General features: G+C 38.1%; 1 protein-coding gene and 1 long non-coding RNA gene across 4 annotated transcripts in view; one reads left to right on the plus strand and one right to left on the minus strand.

Moving 5' to 3' along the window:
* Positions 1-4,901: 4,901 nt before the first annotated feature.
* LOC131187710 (uncharacterized) lies at positions 4,902-14,485 on the minus strand. Its single transcript, XR_009152609.1, has 3 exons — positions 14,258-14,485; positions 6,399-6,452; positions 4,902-6,262 (listed from the first exon to the last, which is right to left on the minus strand). It is a non-coding gene; the product is annotated as an uncharacterized LOC131187710 (long non-coding RNA).
* Positions 14,486-15,221: 736 nt separating this feature from the next.
* ARHGAP5 (Rho GTPase activating protein 5) overlaps positions 15,222-16,027 on the plus strand; it is a 38,816-nt gene continuing 38,010 nt past the window's right edge. For 2 of the 3 annotated variants that reach the window (XM_058162234.1, XM_058162233.1), the window contains exon 1: positions 15,222-15,491. The gene's annotated coding sequence lies outside the window, so the exon portion shown is untranslated. Of the gene's footprint in view, positions 15,492-15,594; positions 15,721-16,027 lie in introns of those variants that run through there. The other variant, XM_058162235.1, reaches the window with a different exon arrangement.

Raw genomic sequence — 16,027 nt, forward strand, 5'->3', positions numbered from 1 at the left:
TTCTAATATGAAGTATACTTTCTAAATGATAAGAAGTAATATTTTTACTTCATTCTGCTTTGATCAGATCTGATCTTGGATTTTGTATCTAGATTTGGACATTACATTTTTAAAGGAAGAGAAATCAAAGAAATTTTAGAGAACAACAAAGAAATTAGCCATCAGATTTCAGTAGAAAAAAATCCTAACAATAAGAATAATTAGATAATAATTAGATAATTTTAACCTTCAATGATTACTGAAGGTTATAGTAGTCTATCTTTTACTGGTGGTCCAGTAAATCACTGGTCCAGATGCTTTAATTTGGATCCCTTCACTAAGCAAGGGATTGAAGTTTCTGTGGCTTAAATAGTCTCTGCCCTTACAGCAATTGTGTTTGAATTAAGATTTTGTTTTTCAACAGAAGGGTGAGAAAGAGGACTTTTAAGCAATCTGGCCAAGTATTCTATAGTTACTTTGCTCAAGATATAAATTTCGATACAAAGGCTTGGAGGGAGAAATTATGTTTATAATTATGGACTAATTGGAAGAATTTTAATAAAATTCTCAGTAGAAATTAACAGGACTTGCTATTAATAATCAATACCAAGTCAAGTTTGTTTAGTCAACAAAAACATTTATTTTAATGGCATTCAAACTGAAACTCCCATCTCTTCAGCTTCCTAATCTGGGCAAAAGTTCAGCAAGAACCAGTCATCATGGTACATATGATAAAATGGATGTTATTCCAGTTGAACAGATTTGTCTTAAAGATATATGACTTGAAGAGCCTCCGACCTATTTTCCTTTAAATCTGCAAGAGGAATCCTTTTACTTCAAAGACAGAAGGAAGAAACATAGATCTTGTAGTAAATACACTAAAAAAACCAACACCTTACTATTAGAGCTTTCCTTCCTCTTATTAGAATTTTAAAATATCTTTTATGTCGTTTCTGCAAATCTTGAATGACTAGTGTTATGTCAGGTTTCAGTTATTTTTTTAAAAAAAAGTTTAATTGCATAATTGAAAGCACTAGGAAGATAATAAAGCATGATTAGACCTTCTGTTTTTATGGTAATAAATGATACTTAAAAGATAATAAAAAGTGAGACACCATATTATCTAGAAGTAAAATAGACATGACAAAAATATTTGTCAATTTTTCTATTGAAGTCCCCTGCTTTTCTGCATGATTTCCTTTTATTAGAATTCCGACTGCACTTTCATACAAGTGGCAACAAAATCAAATTAAATAAATCAGCTAATAAAAGTATAATCTGCATTATTCATCTCAGTATTAAGTTAATTAAGTCTCTATTTTGCTGCTGTTTTTGATCTTGCGTCATCTGCCCACATTTCTCATTCATTTTACCTCTTGAGGTAATTGAGATAAAGGCAACATAATTTGCTTCTAGTAATTTTTCTCTAACATGCATGAAATAAGTTTGTTTGGGACATTATCCAATATACTTTTAAATTCTATTGCTTTTCATTAGAGAACTTAATACGGCAATTAAAATTTAATTTTGTAATGGAAAGGAACGAGGTATTAGATGTGCTTAATGTTGGCTGGATTGCAACTGTGCTGATGGCATAAATGGATGTGGCAAATCACTGTACAATATTATATTATAGGAACTATTACTCTGTCATGGCACCCTGCATGGCTATGATATGTCAAACTCTGCTAATTCCACTCTAATTTATTTCAGAATGAACCAAAAGATCTCTACACTTTTGTGAACCATTCTTTAGGGAGGCATTGACCAGTGGATCTACCATTTTTCATTCTAATGATGCATCTAAAAATGGCAAAATTGCATTTTGTTATACAGATAATTTATATCACACCACTATATCTATTCCCCAATTCCTCACAAAGCAGTTTTAAACTGACCTACAATTGTTTTCTTGCTTTTAAGTTAATGCTTCTAACAGCCAGTTAGTGGTTACGGCACCAGGTTAGAAATCATGAGACCACGAATTCGAGTCCTGCCATATCATAAAAGCCAGCTGGGTGATTTTTGGCAAGTCTCTTTCTCTCAGCCCAACCCACCTCACTGGGTTGGTGCTCCTCCTATTGGAAAATAGGAGGAAGAGAGAGTGTTATTTTTTTTTTTGCAGCCTTGAATTATTTATGAAAATAATAAGGTAAAAGGTAAAGGTTCCTCTCGCACATATGTGGTAGTCGTTCCCGACTCTAGGGGGTGGTGCTCATCTCCGTTTCAAAGCCGAAGAGCCAGCGCTGTCCAAAGACATCTCCGTGAATAAATAAATAAATAAATAAATAAATAAATACCTTCCCACCAAGGCGGTCCTTATTTTTTCTACTTGCATTTTTACGTGCTTTCAAAACTGCTAGGTTGGCAGAAGCTGGGACAAGTAACGGGAGCTCACCCTGTTACACAGCAGCACTAGGGATTCGAACTGCTGAACTGCCGACCTTTTGATTGACAAGCTCAACGTCCTAGCCCCTGAGCCACCGCGTCCCTACATGAAAATAATAAAGACAGGCTATTATTTATTTATTTATCGATCTTACTTTGAAAAGCAACTCTGGGCAGCTTACAATTATGGGATTCTTGATATACTCAGAGCATGGTTTTTTTTCTTGCAGATGTTTCATTACCAAACTAGGTAACATTATCAGTGCCAGTAGGGACTGGGGTTTGTTGTCATACTAGTGGCTTGCCCTGTCCATGTTGGTGTGAGTGGTCTTGGTGGTTCCTTGATTGGGTTGTTTACTGTTGGCTTGTTGGGTAGCTCCTTGATTGGGGTATTCGTTTGCTTCTTCATTGTTGGTCTAATGTTAATCTTGTGTTAATTTCTGCTCAGCTGGGTGTTGATTGCTGGTGAGATGTTTTGATCTTTTTGTTTAGTTTGTTTTTTTTTAATTGTCTCTTTTGGATGGTTGTTTATCTTTATATGCCTCTTGATGGCTGATTTATCTGAATGCCAGATTTTCAGGAATTCTCTACTGTTTTTTAGACTTGGCTTGACCCCATAATTCAACCCTGAGCTAAAAATATTCTCTTCTATTGGTAGCCTACATTCAATAATCCATTAAATCAATATAATAAATAAAACACTGAAAATCAAGTGCATCAAACCGCATTCCTCTTTATTGATCAACAGAAGGGTGGAAAGAATAGGTTTCACCCAATGCCCCATCCCACACTTCTACCAATCCTGGAAAAACAAAAGTTCTTTCTTCCTGCTCTATACAAAAGGAGACAAAATGAATTTGACCATCTCCCCAGCATCCATGTTTTTAGACCATGATACTTGAATTTGTATGGCCATTTGCAACTCCACTTACTAAGGGAAGAAATTTTCTTAGAAACAAAGATATAATTCCTTCTGCATTTAAAAGCCTGTTTCCAGCTGTATTTGTGAACATATAGCGTGCTCACTCTTTCTATAATTGTTGTAATGTTTACACATTGTTAGAATGGCAAAAAGGCTTTGTAAACAATATCTACAGAACATCATTGGAACTCTATGGGCAGGTTGGGGTAGTAATGGCCTTGAGCTCACAGAAAGAAACAAGAGTTGTTTATTCCAATATTTTTTTCCACATCCTTAAACTTGTTTCACTAAGAATTGAAGGAAATTTGCTCAGTGAATGTCATAAAACTTGCTATTCCAAAGGTTATTAATATTTGAAAAGTAGTAAAAAGAAATTCCAAAAGTGATTAAGAATTGAGGCTTGGATGAATTTTGTGTCCATATAGGATACATTATGACTGTGAGCTTTATTAGAATCCCTTACTCCCAGATGTTCAACTCACAAACTGACCGAAAAACCTCTGTTCCTATAGTCTCCTCATAAGGAGCAGCTGTCTGGACCATCTCATGATCTCTCCTTTCTCTGGAGAGATTTTATGGACCAGAATCCACCATCTGGCTGCTAATTTCAACTGAAATGTAGTCGTCTTGCCTTCATTGACACCTACTTCACCATCACCAGAATTTCAATGTATCCAACTATTAAGATAATTTGTTTAACAGGAAAAAATGAAATAACACTTGCAAATTATATATAGCAGTTCTCTGTAAATGAATCAAGTGTGATTTGGTACAATATTGAGAATTTATAAGATTTGCAAATGTTGGGCAAAAGATAGTAATATATAGTCTATAATAGATATACTGTATCTCTGTATCTTTAATCTTATTACAGGAAGTAGTAGCATATGTCCAGTTTTCAATTATATAAAAAAGTGAGACAGGACTGGGTCTGTTTAGTATTAATTCTTGGGAGACTATCAGGAAATCCCAGGACAGACAGACTGGGATGGGGGTCCTTAGTGCTCTTTGTGCTTGGTTGTTTTCATTACCAGATAATTAGGTAATTAGATAATGCATTAGTGCTGAGGTTTTCTATATCCTTAAACAGTGCAGAGAGCACCAAGGACCCTACAGTTCAACCCTGAGCAGCAAATATTCTTTTCTATTGGTACAGACTGGGATGTCAAAATCTGTTCTGGAAGAAGGCAATGGCAAACCACTGTTTTATTGCTGGAAAGAAAATTGTACTTAAACATCCATGCAATCACCAGGAATTGAGCTTGACTTGAAGTAGCCTCCAAACTGCAAGATTTTAGATTTCAGATGGGATTCAGCTTATTAAGAGGAATTGCCAAATCTTCAAGGTAATTCAGATTTTTCACAGCAGCTGTACTCTTTATAAATTGGTCTGATGAAGACCAGTTGAGCAATAAACTTTAATTCTATTAATATGAACAATACAATTACACACATTGTTTACATTACTTAATCTTGATTTGAAGGAGACCTTAGTTATTTTGCCTCAGTTTATTCTTCTTGTTTTTAATTCCCACAGTATCCAGAAATAGTGTTCTTCCAAACAGAATGTAGTTATTATCTGAAAAGCTTCGGTTACCTGATTATTTTCGAGACGGGCTATTCTAAGTAGCATCTGCCCATCCAATGTACATAAAATGCCTACTGAGATTCCCTATAATTGGGAGTTCTGGCAGGAAGGTGCTCAAAAACTGATACGGGGCTGGGCTTCTTCTCCTGTGGAATAGCTTGGCCCTGGAAATAAGACAGTAGTGGTCTTTTTTTCCTCATTATTTTCTGAAAGCTTTTAGATCTTGGAGACTCAAAGGGCCTTGGGGACTAGATGAAATGACTTTTGCTTTGCTCTCTGAATGAGATGCCTCACTACACAACATGTTGCATTGTACGCTGAAGTTTTTGTTGTGCTTACTGTAAAAAGCTGTACTTACTGTTTTTAAACTCGTGTTATTGTGCAGATTTGTTGTACACTGTACACTTGTACACTGCTTAGCTTCAATCAAATTGAAATAACATAAAATAAATAAAATACATACCATACCTTAATAATTGCCTATGTATTTGCCTTCATACTTTGTGAACCTTGAATCTATATCACATTATCTAAACTCATGCTTCTGGATGTGTTGGACTATAGAATAGAATAGAATAGAATAGAATAGAATAGAATAGAATAGAATAGAATAGAATTTATTGGCCAAGTGTGATTGGACACACAAGGAATTTGTCTTGGTGCATATGTTCTCAGTGTACATAAAAGAAAAAATACCTTCATAAAAGTAAAACATTTACAACACAAATGATGGTCATAGGGTACAATTTAACCCTCAATGATAGCAACAAAAAGTTACTGTCATACAGTCATAGGTGGAAAGAGATTGGTGATGGAAACGATGAGAAGATTAATAGTAGTGTAGATTTAGTAAATAGTTTGACACTGTTGGGGGAATTATTTGTTTAGCAGAGTGATGGCCTTCGGGGAAAAACTGTTCTTGTGTCTAGTTGTTCTGGTATGCAGTGCTCTAATAGCGTCGTTTTGATGGTAGGAGTTGAAACAGTTTATGTCCAGGATGTGAGGGATCTGTAAATATTTTCATGGCCCGCTTCTTGATTCGTGCAGTATACAGGTCCTCCAGGTTGGTAGCAATTATTTTTTCTGCAGTTCTAATTATCCTCTGAAGTCTGTGTCTTTCTTGTTGGGTTGCAGAACCAAACCAGGCAGTTATAGAGGTGCAAATGACAGACTCAGTAATTCCTCTGTAGAACTGGATCAGTAGCTCCTTGGGCAGGTTGAGCTTTCTGAGTTGGCGCAGAAAGAACAGTCTTTGTTGTCCTTTTTTGATGATATTTTTGATGTTAACTGTCCATTTTAGTTCTCATAAACTCAACAACCATACAGATTTGGGGTTATAAGAATTGAAATTCATACTTGAAAGGCAATAGTCTGAGGATGCTTGCCTATTGGAAAAAATCAATAGTAATAACAAGAAAGGTCATTGAGCAAAACAGAAAACTCATCTGCATATACCAGGACTTATTACTTTTTAAAAATAAATTAACATTAATATACACAGAGTGTAGACATAAAACTTACTTAGGAGGCAGTAGTATAGTATTATTTTGCTGGAATGCTCCAAGACTGCCAGATCTAAAATTTAAGGAAAAGCAACATGATTTATGTGTAGAATGAGATAGATTAATTTGAAATGTAGACACAAACCAATTAAAGAATTATATATTCATTAATACAAGTGCAGTAGCATATTAGCTGGATATTATTGACAATATTCACCAATAATTGGAAAATAGGCCTGTGCAAAGGTTCCAAACAGATGCTTCACAGCGTTAGGAAGCATAAACAAGGGCCCTCTTTTTTAATTGTTCAAACAACTGCATATTTTTTTTCCTGACTTGTATAGGTGTTTCAAAAGCTGCTCCATATACTCTTCACATGTGTGCACAAAAAGGTCCGTGGATGGGGAGATGACATCACTTACCAAACTCAGGCCTTACAGGGAAAACATGGCAACACCAGTACAAAAGGCTGTGACATCACTGTGCACATTTTTTGTTACTGCAGCTAGTCACCTATATTCCAGGCACATTCAAAGTGTTGGTTTTAATCGTTCACGTCTTTTTAACAGACTGAGACCAAGATAATAGAAATATTGACTTTTCTCAGACAGACCTATTCATGAAATTTGAGATTCTTTTCCAAGGTCTTACTTAGGTCCCTCTTCCAAGTGAAATCAGTAGACAGTCAGAATGAAGATGGCCTTTTTAGTGGTGATATCCAATCCAGAAGTGGGTCTCAGCAAGTTCTGACCAGTTCTGGTAGCAGAAATTTTGAGTAGTTCAGAGAACCAGTAGTAAAAATTCTGACTGGCCCCACTCCCATCTATTCTCTGCCTCCCAAATCCCAGCTGATTGGGAGGAAATGGGGATTTTGCAGTAACCTTCCCTTGGATTGGGGAGGGAATGGAGATTTTACAGTATCTTTCCCCTGCCACGCCCACCAAGCCACACCCACCAAGCCATGCCACGCCCACCAAGCCACACCCACAGAACTGGTAGTAAAAAAATTTGAAACCCAGCACTGATCCAATCTAAAAGCATTGCTTTCATTTTGGTACTGAATGAAGGCATTTTTTTCATCTTTTAAAAGCCGATTTAACTATTATTAGTTAATGTATTATGTTAATAATTATAATCGTAACTAACTAATCTAATAATAGAACTATTGTTTATGTACTATTTATATAAATTCTGGATGCTTGACATGAAAGATAAATGTTGTGATTTATAGGAAACAGTATTATCTCAACAATATTCAAAATATTTTTTTAAAATATGTGAAAAATAAATGAAACCATAGATTTAGGAAAGGATCAGTACGATTAATTTATCTCTTGGAATATAGGTCCTCAATGTCTAATCAATGATGAAATATTCCTAAATATTTTTCTTAAATTAAATTCCTTGTTATTCTGACCACATAACACCCTTTTGACTTTTTTTTTTAATCACATTGACTCTTGAAGACAAGATACTTTTTGTATAAAAACAGCAGGAAAAGGGTGATAATGGTTCACTTTTCAAACAAAACTTGTTTTTAAATAAAATAATTTTAAAAAGAAACTAATCTGCAATGTAATGAAACTTGTTCCTACAAGTATAATTTGTTCTAAATTCATGTACATTTAATATCTTCATGTTAATAAAAAAATATAGATTATTGAGGTCCTGTTGTAAAATAAAAGGCTTTACTTTTAGTTTAAGTCTGTAGTTTTACATTCTAGATTATCTTTCATTGAACCCCCTCAGGCGACCATTCTTTTTTTCTTTGCATTACTGCCTATGTCGTGGAGTAGGTTTGACCTTTGAGAAGGACACATGTGCTTTAAATTATATAAACTCATTCTCACTGAACTGAATAGGAAGATCTAAGCACAGACTGGATATTATGGCTTTTACCATAGTTCAGTGCTAATATTTATTTAACTTAACATATAGTTTAACAATTTTAATCTATCACTGGATAATTCTGTCTCTCTCTATATTTGTCACGATACAAAGTTATAATGGGCTTTGATCCAATTGTGAATTTTGTATATTTCTGTTAAAAAATTTTATTGTAGCATTAAAATAACTAAGAATCTATTTTCCCTATTATCTATATTCTTCTAGGTCCCTGGAACTGTAATATATTACTAAAAGACACCATAGAAATAATTTCATCCAAAACCTTTTTGCTTAACGTTGCCCCAAATAGATCAATACATCAAAGAAAGAGTTATGGTGGCATAGATCAAGCCTTCCACACACCCTGTCCCCCAGGAATTATGAATGATATCTGCTGGTCACAAGCCCTCCCCTCTTCCCGCTCTAAATCTAATTTCCCAGCTGTTTCCATAGCTTCTAATTGACTGATACAATAAAAGATTTGTTTAGAAAACTCTTCTATTCTCTCAAACCAATGTCTACATAGAAATCTCTTTGTGACATAGTTACATTTTTTATTTAATTATGACTTTTCACCAGTGGTGGGATTCAAATAATTTAACAACCGGTTCTCTGCCCTTATGACCATTTTAAGTATAAAAAAAAGGATATACCGAAAGGGTTGGGGTTAGGGCCTGAATTTTATGGCTGCAAGGTAGCCTGAATGTCAAGTGAACCAGGTGTGGAGGCAAGCAGAGGCTGCCTCTTTTCTATCCCTGCCCTGGATCGGGGAATCTGGCAGGTGGGCAGGAGTGGGGGCTGGTGGGAGCCTCAACCATCATCTTCTCTCTCTCATCCTCAGCCCGAAACAGCCTCCTCAGACTACCATCTCTAAAAAAGAATATACAATCAAAATGAACTGATCTGGGTTAGTCTTGCTTGACCGACAAGACTCTTTTTAGCCCTCCAATAAGAAAAAGGAAAATATGTAAGATCACACATCATATAGGGATTCTTTATTTCCCCAATCCATTTTTCCTGAATCTCTTAGTTTTCTCACCATTGCTTACTGTTCTCCAATTTCCTTGTACTTTCTGATGGTCTTATGGTCCCCATTCCAATTTATTTCTTTTTTAAAAAATGGTTTCAGCTTTATACTTGATTTCTACCAATTTGCCATGAATTTTATCTTATAGAAATCCTACTGTATTACATAATTTCCACTGTCACTTGGAACCAATTCAGGGGTGAAATCCAGCAGGTTCTAACAGGTTCTGAAGATCTGATAGCGGAAATTTTGAGTAGTTCGGAGAACCAGCAAATACCATCTCTGGCTGGCCCCAGAGTGGGGTTGGAATGGAGATTTTGCAATATTCTTCCCCTCCCACAGCCATCAAGCCATGCCCACAGAACCGGTAGGGAAAATTTTTGAATTTCACCCCTGAATCAATCCATTAATGCCATTGATAATTTTTATATATTAATATATGTACATATATTATAATATATATACATCTATATTGTAGATAGACAGATTAGACAGCCATTATTAGGCTTCCTGCTTTGGATAGGAGGTTGGATCGAAAGAGGTCTAAGATGCCTTCAAAGGATCCATCCTTCCAATTCTATTTCCCACCACCACCAAATAGCCAACACTTAGCTATCAACAAGAGGAGATGATGAATAGGTCAAACCGAGAGATATCTGATTCACGTGTCAGGACAGAACGGAAAATGTTCAGTCAAAGGGTTTCTGGGACTTATGTTAACCTTGATAGACTTTTGTGACTACTTGATCCCAGAGAACATTGATCTCATTCTCTGCCAGTCCATAAGCCACTGGCTTATCACTTATCAGGAAGGAAGAACCTGTGTCACCCAGACATATATAGAGGAAGATAGAGAGGGCTTTTCCCAGGGAATGCCCTCAGGCAGAGATCTTGGTTTCCCTCCCTTCTTTCTGACTGGCAGCCAGGAATGCCAAGTGACAAAAAATAGAGAGAAACCCGAAGTTGGCAGCCAACAAATTCCACTACAGAGTTGGGGGCTGCAGAGGATTTCTGGAGAAAGAGAATGGGTGGGGGAAACGGCTGGCACAGTGTCCAGCAAGAGGGACCTTCAGTTGGCTCGCCCACCTCTCCAGCATCTCCCAGAAGCATCTCTAGTGTCTTTCCTTCTAAAGTTAAAAAGCAGCTGCAGTCTATCCTGACCTGAAGGTAGGGGGTGAGCACAACAGCCAGAGCCCCTTTAGCCCTAAGGACCATGGGTGGGATCCTACTGGTTGAACAACCGGTGAGCACGCACTCCGCCTTCCCCAGTCTCACATACGGGGAAGGACTTTGGACTTACGACATGATTTGCTTAATTATCATGGTAACTCGCTTAATGACCACCATAAAAAGTCATAAAATCAGATCCAGTCAAATGGTAACTTGACTTCGTACCAAAATTCTGGGCTCAGTTGTAGTCATAAATCAAGAATCCCATATTTTAATATTCTTTTAAAAAGGTAGAACAGCTGCACAATGTAAACTCAAAAATACCTTTAAATAGCAAATTATTTTAGTTGAATTTGAGCCTTCCCCTTACCAAATACCTCTCTTGCTATTGGAAAGCTATCTATACAGATTATGAAAATGTACTGAATCTTGCCAATGTCATCACTGCTAGCAAAACAAACAACAGATTGCTGTTAGGCCCACTTCTTACCTCCATAGTCTAATAGGACTTTTTTGAGTGCTCACATCATCTGAAGTAATTATGTGACCAGCAAAGAAAATGGTATCCTGGTCATGAAATAGGATTCTAGAAGAAAATTACCTGATATTGTATTTGTGTCTTTAGGTAATCAGGTCATTTTATCAACAAACTGTCTCGGCCTGTCAAAGATGTATGTTTTAACTGAATTTTAATTTCGAATCATTTTGTCTTCAGTTTTGCCTAGTTCTGTTGGCCATCTGGAGAACTCATTTTTGTTTTTGTTAATTAGATATTTCAGTACTTTATTATTCAGATTGGGTATTTTTAAAAGAAAAAGGGGAGTCATTTCAACTGATCACTCCTATCCTTCAGCAGCTCAGAATATTTTACACACATTTGTTTAACATTTGATGTCAACGTTTGATATTTTCCAGTTTCTTCCCCAAAGATAAAATATATTCAATGGAAGAGAATATAAGTAGCTCAGGATGGAATTGTGGAACCCTTGATGCTCTATGAGCTTGATTATTTGCTTGTAAATATTTCATCATCTGACTAGGTAACAACAGACTGGAATTAACAGGAGACAAACTAAACTATGATTAATACCAGGCAATCAAGCAGAAAACAATAACTAAGGAAATATCAAAAAGAAAACCACACCTTCACCAATACTTGAAAGGGCAAAAGTCCATTATATAAATTAGGACTTTATACTCAGTTGCACTGATATTACATAGTTGGGTAACATAGAATCTTTAAGGACATACAAGCTCAGAGAGCACCAAGGACTCCATAAAATATGTCTATTTTCATATCTGTTACTTTGAACTTTTGTTACAGTACAGCAAGATCTAAATTAGTGAAATGGTAATATAAAAAGTAACCTGTAAAAGGAATTCAATGCATGTATGTTCTTGTATAGAAATTCTGTTTCTACACTATATCATTCTTCCTCCCCAAAAGCCCACAATTGCTAAGTTTTCAATCTCTAGTGAAGCTTTTAAAAATTCAGAAACATGTAATAATATTCCAATTTAATTTTTATTGTCTGTGTAATAATACAGCTGTTTGGCAATTTATGATAAGGAAATTGTTTCTGCTTTGCCAATGATATACAGAGATGATTCTGGAGATGGATGCCCCAAAATGCTTTTTCCAAAAGGCAACTGGACTTTTTGGACTTTCAAGAAAGACCAGTTAGTTGCCTTCTGGAAAAAGCACTTTTGGGACAATCATAACCTGGATGATTGAGAATCTCCACTGACAACTAGAGATGAATGCTAAAACCCACTTCTCAGTAGCAAAATGCTATCATATATTTCTTCAGCACTTTGGAAACTAAGCATTAATAATACAATTTTGCATTATTTATCATTTTTCTAAATTCCCTATCAAAATTATCTTTCTTAGCCATTAGCCTTACCTACATATATATTGAAATGTGCTTCCACTCCACTGCCAATAAGACTCGACCAGTGAACATTTTTAAAAGCATGGGTTTTATTGATCATTCTCTTAGAAAGATTAACTGCAAAGGAACAAGTGATGACAATTCTGTCATTCACAGAGGCCAACATCATTTTGAAATAGTATGTTGGAATAGTATTTTAAAAAATAAATCATTCAGTTTAAATAATGGCAATAATCTTTTCTTGTAAATCACTGTAAAGGATAGTGTGTGTGAAAAATATGCATTTACATGTTATAAACAATAAGCTGACTTTCTCCAATGAATATTTTATATTTAAGACTATTCTGTTCCTCAATGTTCAGTGTCTTAGTTGGATCAAAGGAGCCACTAAGTTACTGCTAGTCAATCTTTCTTGGACTTGTCCAAACAATTTTGTATTCAGTACTCCAAGCTACTTCATTAATATGCTGTCAACCTACTTTATACACACATATCCTACAATGATCCTGTTTGGGCCTCTGTTTCTTCTGCTTTCTCAAGTCTATTTAATTCATATTTCATTCATGTCCAGGAACTTTCTCTACTGCTAAGCAGAGGAGGAGAGGAGGAGTTTTTGTTTGTTTTGGTGCCTTCATGACAGTTTTTGACTCCTGGCAACTGCCTGGACAAATCCCTGCAGTTTTCTTGGCAAGATTTTTCGGAAGTAGTTTGCCATTGCCTTCTTCTTAGGGCTGAGTGAAGGTCACCCAGCTGGCATCAATCCTCAGACAGGACTTAAGTCTCCCAGTATCTACCCTGGTATTTTAACCACTACACCAAGCTGGCTCTCTCAGAGGAGGCTTAGGGAATGTTATAGTTGAGATATCATCAACTGTTATCTTCCTATTTCCCAAGTTTTCTTTGTAAAACAATTTTTGTTTTCCTTATTTTCAAAATATTGTAGAATTGCTTGTTGGGTAAGGTGTACTGTTTGTGATGGAAGCAATTCTCCACCTTTCAATGCATCCTTTCACAGACCAAGCAAAAAAGTTAATGTGTAAACAACTTTTACATCAAGTTAAAAAAATAATATTCTCAAGATGCAGCTTCACCCCAACAGTTCTATTAATATTTTAAATATTTTAAACTTTTTTCAGTAATGCAATGTATATGTCATATGAGACTAGCGGAAGGATTCAGTGAGACCTACTCTTTTAATCAGTAAAAGTTATCTTTCTACTACTGAGTGACCCAAACATGTACTTAATAGTTTTGTGTTATTTTCCAATACATGCTAGCCTGGCAAATTGCCTAATCAATAACACATTGAAATATTTTTTTCTAAGCAAATGTTTTCTAAATCTTAGTTTCCTTAAATTTTTAAATTATTAACAGCAAATACCATATGGCTTTTGGACATTCAATGATGCAAGAATAACATCAATGGCAATGTTGATAATGAGCAACAGGTACCTTCAGATATCCTGCAATAGGATGTATTTTTGAGTTTAATGGAACATATTTAATTGTGCAAATGCATGCCTAGTGGCTAGGTATTAATTACAACCTAATCTATTAATTTTGTTATAATTGTGATCACAAAAACTTATGCAGTGCATTATTTTGTTTGGTTTGGATGCATTCACACTTCCATCCTCAAAGCAGTCATTTACCCCCAGATATAAAGCATTACTTTCCTCTAGCAGCAAAAACTCAATTCTGTTGAATGTACACTGTGTTCGTCAGTGCCAACACTGCAGAAAGCATTATACCCCAGTTTACAAATTCTGTGGAACTTCTTAAGCTAAGTGATGCCTATCATGAAATTAACCCTGCTTAAATTCACTCCTCCTCCACGGAGGAGCCGAATTTAGCTCCCTTTTCTTCTCCATCCATTCAAAATTGCCTTGCCAGGCGTACCCGAAAACGTGCCATTCCTTCAGGGGCTCAGCCCACTTGTTGTGAGGGAAATCCTCCTGGACGGCCATGGATCAAAGAGGGATCCAGGGATCCACTTGAAGGAAACGTGTTTCCAGCGCACCTCAAACCATGAACCAGCCCCTGCTGTAGGTTGGGTGGGAAAATTCATGAATTCCTCCATTTAGCTATTGAGCTTGCGCCTGTATAAAGCTCGGGCATGCCATTTGCTCTCCTTCGCGGAGGAGTTGCTCCGAAGACTTCGAAGGACAGTTGGGTTAAGAAAGTAACGCATAAAGAGAAATCACGCAGAGCAGCCAGCGTTGAAAGACGTTTGAAGAAACGCCTCTTCGGACGTAACTCTCGACGTACTGATTTATGTATATTCTTAATCGCGGAAGATTTTGTAGGCGGGACAGGTTACCCGTTTCCCTAGAGAGTCCCACATATATTTCCATCGGTTTCTAAGGACCACAGCTTTTACGAAAAGGTCGAATCCAAACGGTTCGTTATTCCTTCTCTACCAGTTTCAGTCGCAGGGTCCGAAACGAGAACTGTGAGGAGCCTGTCGCTTTCTCTCCCCCCACCCGCCCCTCAAACCCTTTAAAGTGGCGCTTTCAGCCAGCCGTGTGTGTGTGTGTGTGTGTGAGAGAGAGAGGGGGGGGGAGCGGTGGGAGGAGGGAACTAATATACATAAAACGGGCGAGCTCGCGCCCGAGACGAATCTCTCTCTCTCTCTCTCTCACGCGCATGTTGCGTAGGCAGGGCTTCGAGGGAACCTCACGACAACGACGACGACAGAGGCCCAGTAAAGAAACGGAAACGTTTAGAAGGTCCTTCCCGCGCACGCGCACCCGGGGTAGGCCTCGGGAGCGCGCGCGCGCAGAGCCGCGGTGGCGGCGGCGGGCGAGGACAGGGAGGGGGGAGGGAAGGCAGGGAAAGCTGCTGAGGTAAAGTTCGAGGTGGGGGCGGGGAGCGAAGAGGGGGGCGCCGAGTGTCTCTGTGAGAGGGAGAGCGAGAGAAAGAGAGACGCGGGTCCATCAGCGAACCCAGTGCTGGGGAGTCTCAGCCGCCGCCATTACGAAGCCGGGAACACCGAGAGAGGAGGGAGGAGATATGAAGATGGGCCGAGAGTTGTGAGGGGGGCTGCGACCTGAAAAGGGAACGGCGGCCGCTGGCGCGGAGCGAGAGTTCCGGGAATGCTGCTGTTCTCGCTATGGAAAAGCCGGAGACCGAGGTAAGGAGAAATTTAAGCCGCTCCTCCTTGTAAAAGCCCTCCTCTCGATCCACACCGGCCTCCCCCCCCCCACCCTCGCTAACTACACCCAAGCCCATAGCTGCAGCGGCGTTGGGGTTTCGGAGCCGGGTGTTGCTACTGCAGAGGTCCGGGCTCTACCGGCTCCTACCAGTTCCGAGAAAGGCTGAGGCCGCTTTCGGCCGAGACTTCTGACGGAGAGAATTCCTGGGTAGGTCAGGAGCTCCGCTTTCTTTTCTTTCCCCTTCCTTCCTTGTGGGAGCCCTCTCCATACCTACACACCCGGGAAGGAGGAGGGGGAAGGGTTGGAAGCGTTGCTTGCTCTGGTCCCAGACAGGTGATGAAGGCCTAAACCCGCCGGGAGGCTCGGAGCTTATTCTACCAGGCTCTAATAGCGACGGCGACGGCTGCCAGCTGGTCACGGTTCCCCTGGGAGAAGGGAGGACGGAAGAAGGCAGGAAGGAGGAAAATTCTCCTTTCCTGCTTGGTTCTTTTCTCGATCTCTCCGCCCTCCCGTC

This window comes from Ahaetulla prasina, chromosome 1, assembly GCF_028640845.1.
Source record: "Ahaetulla prasina isolate Xishuangbanna chromosome 1, ASM2864084v1, whole genome shotgun sequence".
Classification (NCBI taxonomy): domain Eukaryota; kingdom Metazoa; phylum Chordata; class Lepidosauria; order Squamata; family Colubridae; genus Ahaetulla; species Ahaetulla prasina.